Source organism: Plectropomus leopardus, chromosome 9 (genome assembly GCF_026936395.1).
Source record: "Plectropomus leopardus strain MGB_pleo_1.0 chromosome 9, ASM2693639v1, whole genome shotgun sequence".
Lineage (NCBI taxonomy): Eukaryota > Metazoa > Chordata > Actinopteri > Perciformes > Serranidae > Plectropomus > Plectropomus leopardus.
In genome coordinates, this window is record NC_142184.1 from 14,392,407 (window position 1) to 14,403,950 (window position 11,544).

The 11,544-nt window shown below is 39.3% G+C and overlaps 1 protein-coding gene and 1 long non-coding RNA gene across 11 annotated transcripts in view; one reads left to right on the forward strand and one right to left on the reverse strand.

The window, feature by feature from the left end:
- Positions 1-9,643, forward strand: part of LOC148188704 (uncharacterized) — a 42,544-nt gene extending 32,901 nt beyond the window's left edge. The window contains exons 2-3 of the long non-coding RNA XR_015777468.1: positions 2,880-2,976; positions 8,691-9,643. This is a non-coding gene — a long non-coding RNA (uncharacterized LOC148188704). The remainder of the gene's footprint in view (positions 1-2,879; positions 2,977-8,690) is intronic.
- The window catches only part of LOC121947397 (membrane-associated guanylate kinase, WW and PDZ domain-containing protein 1-like), a 118,634-nt gene that overhangs the window by 85,402 nt on the left and 21,688 nt on the right, over positions 1-11,544 (reverse strand). The gene's annotated exons all lie outside the window — the stretch shown is intronic.

Consider the following 11,544-nt stretch of genomic DNA (forward strand, 5'->3'; position numbering starts at 1 on the left):
CATGCACACAGCCCACTGTGTAATTCAGTGCAAGCAAAGCACAGTCAGGTAATTGTTACCTAGCAACCAGTCAGTGCTGACGACCATCATTACGGTCCCTGCTAGGCAAGCAGCAGTCAGATTGTAAAAGGAAAAACACATACAACAGTGCACACACACACATACAAGTGTTCAATTCATTCTCTGCATCTCCCATGTCCGTGGTTATGTGATTTATTTAAACTGCTCCTCAACAATAATGAAATATGCTACACGCACGTTAGTGTTTTGCATTGTGTCATTTCTGCTGGCTCAGATGCTTCCCTGAGATAAAGACCGCTGTCAGGAACAACCCCCCTCCTGTGGATACGTACAGCGAGCAGAGGGCGGGCCGCCCAGGTGTCATGCTCCATCAATGAGAAAGTCATCAAATATTTAATATTTATGAGGATTAAAGCCGTGTGGATCAGAGATTACCGTCACACCACTGTGTGTGCGTGTGCAGTTCATACACTGTTTACTTAGTTTCTCCCCGGATTTTTAATCACAAATGCTGTTTCACCAGCGAAGAACCAGATGTTATGGTGCTGTAAATGTCAAATTGAAAAATAAAACCATACTGGTGTCTAGCTGCTTTACTAAATAAGTTCTTCTCAGATGCAGACAGCAGGTTCATGGTTTGATATGAAACATTTCAGCAGAGTCACAGTTTGATACATCGTCAGCTTAGAAATATAGCCTCCAGAGTGTGCTACACTTGTTTTTATTTTCAATTTCCTATTCAGCTTTACCAATTTATTACATGGTATTTAAGATTTGGGGATAAAACAATAGCTTTTTTTTATTGACCCATTTAGAGTAGTTTCCCAGCAGCATGCAACAAAAGGAAAAACAAAAACAAAGGTTTAAACAAAAACAACTAGATGGGGTGAGAAAACAGGAGATATTATCTCACTGTGCTGCAGTGTTCCACAGATTTTGAACAATACACACGCTGAATTGTTCAATTCACCATGTGCACTGAATGGGGTTTCTTAAGACACAGCGTATTGTGACTGGGAATGTGATGTATACATTATGTCTGCTAATCTATAGATGTATGTTTTTCTCTAAATATAATCTGTATAATCTGTGTTGACATTTTCATATACTAAAAATAGGTTTATATTGAGGGATTATATAGATTTGACTAAATAGGTTTATATTAAGGGATTATATAGATTTGATTAAATACAATAGAGGCTGCCTATATGAGAGTAATTACTCAGAGAGCTCTTTTATAGCACGAATCAATATAATCAATATCAGTGCGTTAATGTTGATATGCCTATGAGGTAAATATGTAGTTTACATGGGCATTTAGATTATGGAAGTAAAACATTTCCAATATTTCTATCAAACACCATTTTATAAGACCACCTTTTACTCCTTCTGCTATAAAACGTTAGACTCGACTTTCAGATGTTTTTGTGAAGAAAGCAAATATTTTGATGCTGCATTTTCGTGTCTGTGACGTGTGCTAACCGACCCCGGTCTCCCCTATTTCTACTATCCCTGTATTTCTTCACAGAGCTACAACATTTGGATGGTGAAAAGTTGGATTTAAAACAATTAACTAATTAGTCGATTGACAGCAAAAAGCTTTTTTTTTTTTGCAAAAATTACATAAATTTACAATTTTAGCCAATAAAATGTGAATATTTTCGAGTTTTCATAGCTTTCTATGATAGTAAGCTGTATTGTCTTTTGGTTTTGGACTGCAGGTCAGACAAAACAAGCTTTTTTAAATGAGTCATCTTGGGCTCTGGTAAAACTGTAAAAGGCATTTTTGATGGTGTTCTGACATTTTATAGACCAAAAGAGGAATCAGTGGAGAAAATAAACATCAGTTGCAGCCTTAAGAAAATGCAATGTTATTCTGTCTGCCAGTGAAAATACTGAAAACAACAGACAGTCTGTCTCTGAATGATAAAACGGATCATTTGAGAGCTTGCAGAGGATATTCTTGATTCTCATAACAATGAAATCACTCCATCAGGGAAAATCTGAGACACCAGAGACGTTAGCGCGTTGAGAGATGTTTCCTGGGAGCTGAGATGTTTGTGGAGTCGGCTGGTAAAAGACTGACGGAGATCGCTGCTTTTCAGCCCGGGATGAGGCAGAGCAGTGAAGTGTGATGATGTGAGGCCCCTGTCATTTTACAGATAGTCAGAGAGTGAGACAGAGAGATGGGTTTAACCCAAATAAGAGTGGATTATACACATCCTCCATGCCTCCAGTCGGCATTACATAACCTTAAATCTAGTTATGCATCCCTGTCTCATTTTGGGGACGGGGTGGGTGGGTAGATGTGTGCAAACATCTAAGGACGTAATGATACACACACTCTCTCGTGTATTCCTTTGAACATAAAAACACAGAAATGAATCTGCGTTTTAAAGATATGATATTAATTGCCTTTGCAGCTCTTTTAAAAAGGTTTGGATGCTTTTTTAAATTAATGCTACATAATATAAAAAGAAGTGACATTAAAACAAACCAAAATAAAATAAACATATGGCCGTGGCTGCTTCAAACATCAGCAGAAGACTGTCAAGCAGCTGCAGCCCAGAGTACCACAGAGCAGCTGTCTTCACTACAAGTCACTGGTACTATCTGTCAATCATGTCTGTGGAAATAACCACGCCAGGTGGTTACTATTTCAAAAAGACAAAGTGGTAGACATCCAAACAGTAGTTGTGGTTTGGGTGTTTTTGGTGTCTCTCATAAAGAGTGAACATTATTTTAAAGAAACATCCATGTGAGTGTTTGTGTGTGTGTGTGTGTGTGTGTGTGTGTGTGTGTGTGTGTGTGTGACGCTCTGTTCAGCTGCTGATTGGGATTCATCTCCCGTCCTCCAGCTCAACACTGCCCTCTGTGTCTCTGAGCCTCACCACTGAAAGTCTGCTTCACACAAGCACCGTTACCACAGCAACCCAGAGCCAACCAGCGAAAGAGGTGAGCCATGTGTGGTCATTATGGGCTGCTGCCCCCCAGTGGTGGAGCTCAAGTCCATGAGGTTGGGGTGAAAAAACAAGACCTACATAGCATGTAACTACAAATATGGCATGCTTCATCCCTGTAAGAGTTACTTTGAATAATCAAAAAAACTATTAATTTTAAGCTTATAACTAAAAAATTATTAAGTATTACCTTTAAATACAGTTTTTTAATATTCACTTGAGTATGTCACTTTCTTCAGAGGCAAATAATGTACTTTTTACTTATCTACATTATTCTGAAGATACTTTTTAGATTAGGATTTAACAAACACAACATCTCATGAATTTGTAAAATATGATATATTGTTGAAAATCAAAATTTTAAATATTATATACAATAGTTTAAAAAGAGCTCCAGCTGTAATGTTAAAATGCTGCCTTCGCATCCTACCCCTACACAATATTTAAATGTGATGTGTATAATAATACTGAGGGGCTGGTGCTTTTACTTTTGATATGACCCACTAGAAGTGTGAGGCAGTGTATTCATCTGCATAGACTGTACTCTGCCTTTATTTTCTCGCTTTATTCCTATTTTCTGGGCTTTATAAAAAGGTAGCGACCAGGTGCCAGACTGTAAGCAGCACGCATCCAATAGACATAGCGTTGAAAAAAAAACCAAAACAACAAAATGCATTAGCGAGACGAAACGCTAAACGAGTGAATCTGAGGTTGGCTTTTACTCTCACTTTCGCTTGGGAGAATGTTTACAAAGAGTAACTGACAGTCCTGCATAGTATACCTTTAAGTATTTTCATTTTAAGTAAGTTTATACTTTTACTGCACTACATTTTTGAGGGAAATATTGCATTTTTACAGCTGGAGTTCATTATTACATTAAGATATTGCTAACAAACCATGAATTTATAAAATATGATGCATTCATTAAACTATCCAATATTATATAAAACAGTTATAATGTGCTCCAAGTCCATCAACTGTTATAATAAAATGCTCCCTACACATAAATAATAATATTTAAAATAGGATATATAACATTAAAAGGCCAGTACTTTTACTTTTGATTACATTTTTCTGATTATACTTCTGAATTTTTACTCAAGTGAAATATCAAATGTAAGACTTTAACTTGTATTTTTAGTGGTATTACTAATTTTACTTTCATTAGGTAAAATATTCTTTCACCTCTGCCACCCAGGTGTTTGTAAGACACCTTAAAGTACCAATCATACTTGCTTACAGTCAACAATTAAACAGCAAACACATACAATCTGCAACCAAACTGTAACGGACAGATCTTTTGAGTTTAGTAAAATATCAACACAATGGTTTTCTTTTAGGAAACAGACCACACATGGATATGTAGTATAAGTGGCCACAGCAGCAAAAATCCCTAAATTATAGCTTCTCTCTGGGAGAATGCTGTACAGTTAATACTCTGCAACTGGTAACTGACTAATTACTGAAAGCAAAATACACATTACAAAATAATGAGGATGGTTACACTGAGAATGGAAATATTCTCATACAAACTCTTGTTTAAACACTAAAACAGACTCAAAACAAACATCACCACAGAGAAATCAACTCTGTATGTGTGTGTCTCGTCAGGAGCTCTGCTCTTGTGTGTCAGGCTCGTCTTTGTGTGTTTCTCTCTCTCCTGGAAGTCGCCGCTGGCACAGATTAGGTGTTAAATGACAGGCAGGTTGCCCTTACTGTGTGTAGAGGAGAGCAGACAACCCTGCAGTAATTGGAGGGCACACACATACACACACTCACACGCATACATGCACACACACACACACACACACACACATTATCCCACCTAATGAAACACCACCTGTAGTGATGACAGAGAGGATTACGGCACAAGACAAGACGCCCTCCCAAGCTCGATCACCACCAGAGGGTGTTGGGCTAAGGTGACCCTGTGTAGGTGTGTGGCCAAGAAACAGTCAGGTGGAAAGCCAGCTGCTCTTCAGACTTCGCACAACTGGTATGGCGTGTTTTAAAGGAATATAGGAACATTTCAGGGAAATAAACTTGTTTGCTTTCTTGATGCAGCCTGTTCTACACTAAGTGCACAGTTTGGTGTATGAGTGAAACACACAGGCTTTCCACTAAGTCCATTATAAATGGAATAACTGACGTTGTTTAAAGAGCGTGAAAGACCGCTCAGTTTGGATGGGACAGGAGGTGGACGGGTCAAACAAACACCGGACTTTGACCCAGGTGACTAGCGTTTGACACCAATAAACAACACTGGATGTGGTGTTTCTCCAGACGTGTTTGTGCCACTCAAAGCGAGATGAATTTTAGTGACATCCACATCTTTTTCGAACCACAAACTGCCAAAACCTAACTGCCCCCTCTGCTTCAAGATACAACACAAAAGGCTGCCTCCAGAGTCATTTCGGTAACGCCCAGGGCTTCTGCCCAAGTGTCAAAATATGACTAGTAGAGATGAGATCGTGTTGCTTATCGAGTTAGATGTAAAGATCAATACAAATCGCACATTTGTCTGTTATAAGCAGGCTAGCTTAGCTTAGCATAGAGACTGTAAACAGGGGGAAACAGTTAGCCTGGCTATGTCCAAAGGTTAGAAACCTACCAGCATTTTAGTTTTAGTTTATTTGCACACAGATGTGTGTAGAAAAGATTATGTGTATAGAAAGAAGTTTTATAAATGTACAAATTACAAAAAGGTTTATATTTACAAGATAAAATGTGTTACAAAGGAATCAATGGAAGCTCTAAAGGTCAATTATTAATATCTCATTTGTTTAATCCAAACAAAAACTATAGATTTGCTGTAAAAACTGCAACATTTATGTGCTGGTCTATTTCTTCAGTTTTAGTACAGATGAAATTAAGATTTTACCTGTTGATCAGTGAGCTTTAGAGGTGGCGGTAGGTGCATTTTTTTTTACCTTCAGACAGAGCCAGGCTTGTTTCTTCTGTTTCCACTTGTTATGCTGAGCTAAGCTAACTGGCTGGTGACTATAACTTCAGTTATATAGAACACACGTGAAAGTGTTATCAATCTTCTTTCCAAATTATTGACAAGTAGACAAATGCATGTGTTAGTATGTATAATGTCAAACTTATCCTTTAACACAATAATTGGGTAGACACCATCAGATGTGCTCAACATTACAAAGAGCATTGTTGTACAGAATGAGAGAGATCTCAGTGGTCAGTTGAGGATTTCACAAGCCCGTCTGTTATCACGTTTTGATTAAGACGGCTCCACTCTGTCTGCGTGCTTCTATCTAGTGCTGTGGCACAACAGGAGCAACAAACTGAAACACAGTTACACAAAATACACACACTGATTGTCCATCACAGTTTTATTCCAACCACGCCATCTTCCAAATCTTTAAATTGCCCTCTTTGTCATCATCCCAAGTCATCTCAGGCCGATAACCCGGAGCTGAGACTGAGCACAAAGAGACGGCATTTCCTCCAGAGGACAAATAATATTGTATTTCCTCTGGCTGATTCCAAATAATGGCCACAGAGTAGGAACTGGAAATGCTGGTTCTTAAACAGTAAATTCCATTGTTTCAGCAGCTTCCTGTGGGTCTCAGGACATCCCGTCAGTCAACACTGGACTCTCCAGTTACACTTGAGAGCATTTAACTCTACATTATCCAGCAATATGAGGAGGGGCCGACTGAGAGAGGTGAACACATCAGTAAGGATGCAACAGACAAAACTAATCAGATACTCTCTGCTCTCAGTGATGGGTTTCACTCCACTCGCTTGGTGTGATAAAGTAGCTACAATCTCCAGCTATTACATCGCCATTATCCCAGCTGAGAGGTCACAACAGCTGATGCAGAAGACATGATAAAAATGATCTTAAACATGGGACACACTTGTTTTGTTCTCATGTCAATTAAACACATAAACACCCTCCCTCTTCTTCTCCTCGCACACAGATATAGAAGCAGGGTGTAAGGCTTTTTGTTACTGCTTAAAGCTGCCGCCGTCTTATTGCGGCCTTCTATGAGCCCTGCAATCAGCGTTGTAGGGGTGGAGAGGAAAAAACAACAATCACAGAGAGGTCCGCCATAAAGCTCTGGACCGGTCCTCTGCCTTCTACTTCTATAATTACGTCCATAAGCAGCCACACCCTGGGCTGCTTTCATGTTATTCCCAGTCTGAAGCTGTGTACAGTGAGAAACTAGACAGGAGCCCCGATTCATACTGACATACTCCTCCAAAGGGTTTCTCATCTGTGTTTTTGTTAAGCCTTTATCTGATTTCCAGCAACCAATGGTATCAGTAAATTTCAGTATGGCGGGAAATTACTCCCAGATTGAAACTAAAGTGAAACTAAAGTCAATAAGTATTTTAAAGTGAAAATATCCAGGGTTTTTTTTTTTGCTTTTTTTTTGCTTTAACTTATCATTATGAAGTAAATTCTGACTGTAGTATGTAATGGCTATAGAATGATGACAATAGAATTTAAGAATTTTAAATTTATTTTTTTAAACATTTAAATCCTGGTCACCATTTGCTTCAATTGTTTGGGAGATGAGTGCAACGTCTTTTCACCTTGAACCTCTGCCAGTGTTTTGTAGACTATAAAAATTTACTCGAATTTCCATCGGTATGAGGATGAGTAGATAATGACTGAATCTTCATTTATGGGTGAACTGTTCCTTTAATGGCTGAAGCGCACAAGCATGTTTTTAACTGCTAAATAGCTGTGAGATAATTAAAAGACTTTAAAAAATGACCCTCCGGTGCCTTAAATGTCCTCAATAAAGAGTCAGTTCATAAAAAGGGTGCATCTGGTTGTTCTCTTCAAACACTGGCTTACAACAAACCGTCTGGTTTTGTCTGTTGGACAGGCAGAAACATATGGATGGTTTATGTGAGGAGGCAGACGGGCCAGTTCTGACCCAGTTCTCCAATGCTGTGCTGCTGAGTCAGAGTCAGCAGTGCATGATGGGAGAACTGGTATGAAAGAAGAGTCACAGACAAAGACGCACACACAGGAACACACACCGAGGCGAGCAGAGGCGGTATGTTCCGCTCCAGTGCGCTGCATCTGTTCATAGCTAAATATAACCAGAGGAAGCCAGGCCTACCGCTCCCTCCGCTCTGTGTTAATAGCTGAGTAGGCCAAAGGATGGAGGAATAAAAAAGAAGGCAGGGAGGAGAAAGAAAGGTTGGTGCCACTGTAAAAGAACGAGTAAAAGCATGAGGGAGTGGGTTGAGAGGAGGGTCAGTCTTGAGTGATGTGGGCTCCATCCCAGATAAACAAAGATACTGCTTATAAATTCTGCGCCCAAAAATATTTTAACACAGACTAAACATGGAAACTATTTCTGTCAAATACTGGAACACCAAACTCAACACGCTCCAGATGGCAGGATCTCTATTCTTGTCCCCTGGGTTCATTTTTAAAGTTAAAGGAAAAACACATCTTTGTGCCATGTTTCTAAAAAAAAAAAAAAAAAAAAAAAGTAAAGCACACAAAGCAGCTATTTAATGTGTCCATTGTATCTTTTTTCCTCCCGTGGGCAACACGTGTAAAAACACTGAATCCTCCCTGTCGCTGATGGAAAGCATCAAGCTTCGGCCGGTATGTGAGCATGCCATCAGTTCTAACTGGCTGCCTCTGTTAAATGTCATTGCCTGCCTGGCCGTCGCACACAAAGGGCCCCACTGTGATTAAAGTCCCCTCTTTCACAGGAGCCAATGACCATGGGCAATGAGACGGAGATGAGATACACGTCCCTGTCCTCCCTCGGCTTCAGCAGCAGACTGGAGCGCATCACACCACGGGGACGAGTGTGTCATCACCGGCCGCCTAATTTGATGAAACTCACAATAAAACAAGAGACGAGGAATTACCACATTAGGCTTGAATTATAGCGTATATGCATCTGGATGAAGGAATGGAAAAGGAGAAGTCTTTCCACCGAGCATAATAACCACTAATTTGTACCTTGAGGGTTGTAATTGAAGGAGCTTCTCGTGCACAAACAAACCAATGAACTTGAAGGGGAAACCAGAAGACGGGACATCTAGTGACCTATATATCTGACTTCTCTGCCGTGTTAAACCTAATATTAATTAACATATATGGAACACCCAATTTTACAAGAATAGCCGCTCTAACCAAGGGGCCATCCATCAGATATGCAGAGCTATGTGTAGGGAGATAGCTGACAGACATGAGGCCCCACAGGGAGGTTCATTAAATTAATCTGTCATGTGAATTTCCTCAGTTAGTTACCCAATGGATGCTGCTACCACAATTTTATGCTGAGAGGAAGCAGAATTTCAGAAGTGCCAGCTGAGCATGTTTGTTAGAGGATTTAGCTAACATGCTAAAAAGTGTTTTTAACCAGAACATGAGGCGTAGGTGCTCAGAATTACAGTTTTTTAAGTTCAAGAAACCTTCTTTTAAACAGACGAGAGGGGGGAAAATAAATGCAACTGATTACTTCCAGTGAAGCAAAAGTCCCCCACTGTCGACATGCAAATGTTTTTGCCAGTGACTCTTATTTATGAACTGCATTTCTTTATGTCCTTATTTATTTGAATATATGTTGGTGCTTGTTCAATTGTTTCTAATTGATTGTGTGTGTCCTGTCAAGATTTTGAAGATCCTCATTCAAAATGAGGATCTCCCTCAATGACTCCCGAGTTTAAATAAAGTATAAATAAAAAAAAATTTAAAAGTCTGAAGTCTCCATCAGAAGTGTCTGAGAGTAGAGATAACACACCGCAGACTGACAGCTGGGGATCAGCAGCTGAGATTAGATTAAAGAGAGGCCTTGGATCTCAGCAGCCAGCAGTGATGTTACGATGCTGCAAACCTTTGTAGGTGCAGCCCTGCCTCTTCAAATCTAATCACCCTCAGCAACATGTAGCAGCGCATCACATACACGAGTTCACAAAACGGAAACCATGAAAGTGAAGTTGTTAATTATTAAAGAAGTCACTGCTGGAAATATGGATCTTTCATAGAACCAGGCGTCTATACAGTATAAAGACAAAAATACTTTTGAAATTGGTGCTCCACGACCAGAGAAAATAGAAGATAAGGGATAAAGCATTCGTTTTTGCTCAAGAGGTAGAAAACCTACAACTACCAGAATGCACTGTGCTGCACTGGATCAATACATGCTTCTGCTGGTGGGTGACGTCATGCAAGCCTGTCCAGTTTGAGACGGCAAACAATATGGCTCATAACAAACAATACAGAATTTAGTTAAAAGATAAGCTAAAATATGTTTCTGAAAACACTTTAGGTGAGAAATAGCTGCTCAGTAACAGTATCTTTGGTTTGTATTTGCTGCACCATTTTACCATTTCATCTAAGTTTTTTTAGCCTTCGTGTTTACAGGACAGAAAACAGTGTGGCACTCCCTTCTTGTTCACAAATTCTCATATTACAATCAAAACAGTGCACTAAAATATACTTATGGAGACATTTTAAGCAAGAAATAGGCAATACAGTACCAAAATCTTTGTTTATATTTGATCAGCACTGCTGAGTTTCACAGTTCGATCTGAATTTGGTTTCTCTTATGAGAGTTAGAGGGGCTCTCGCTCTTCATCCTGGCTGTTTCATTACTCCCTGCAATATTTTAAACTGACCCACTGTCCAAAAAAAGGTAAAACTTAACCATTGTCTGGTTTGGTCGATTCATTTTTTGATGAACATTAGTTCTAAGTCCTAAGCTCACTGAAAAACACTGGTTTCCTGTGACTGCTTCATAATAAAAGTGACTTAATGTTTTGCCAGTTAAATGCTTTTAATTTGAAGCTGCATCAGTAAGAAATGTTCCGTTTGCATTAGCAGCATTTTTTCCCACAATTATCACCATAGACACCCGGTTCATAGTACTGCAAATATACAAATATTGCAGTATTTTTATTTGTGGGCCACACGTCAATCATCTTTGTCTTACCTCATGGCAGGGATAGATAATGACTTAACATACACATTTTGATATTACCTAAAAGTTCAAGAAAAAGGAATCAGTGTTGATAAAAAAAAAAAACAATAAACAGTATGAGAACAGCCAAAACTGACTTTATGTTGTGAGATACTTCCCACACTGCCAGGCACGGCTTCTGGCTTTTGCTTTTGGTGATGCAAGAACATTGATTTGTCGGGTAAATCTACCCCGTATTCCCTTCCCACAGGTGACAGTATAACAGATGGTCCAGAGAAAAGAAGAGCCTGTCTCTTTTTTTTGTAAGCAATGTGTGCATACAGAAAAATGCAAAAAAAATTGTACAGATTTAACCAACCAGAGGCACGCAGATAAAATGTGGAAATACTTTGATATTTTCTCCTGAATGTTCGTTGTGCCTTTAAAGAAACACAAACCATGTCGAGTGTGTAAGATCACCTCATTGTGCTCAGTGAAGAGACTAAACTGGAGCATTCAGTCAAACTGCAGCAAATTAAAGGTGAATATGTGTCTGTGTGTGAGATGTTAGACTGCGGTCACACACTGTGCATCCTTCATGGTTTGTTCTCCATCAAACCATCAAATATCTGACCTTCAGATCGCAGGAAATCGCA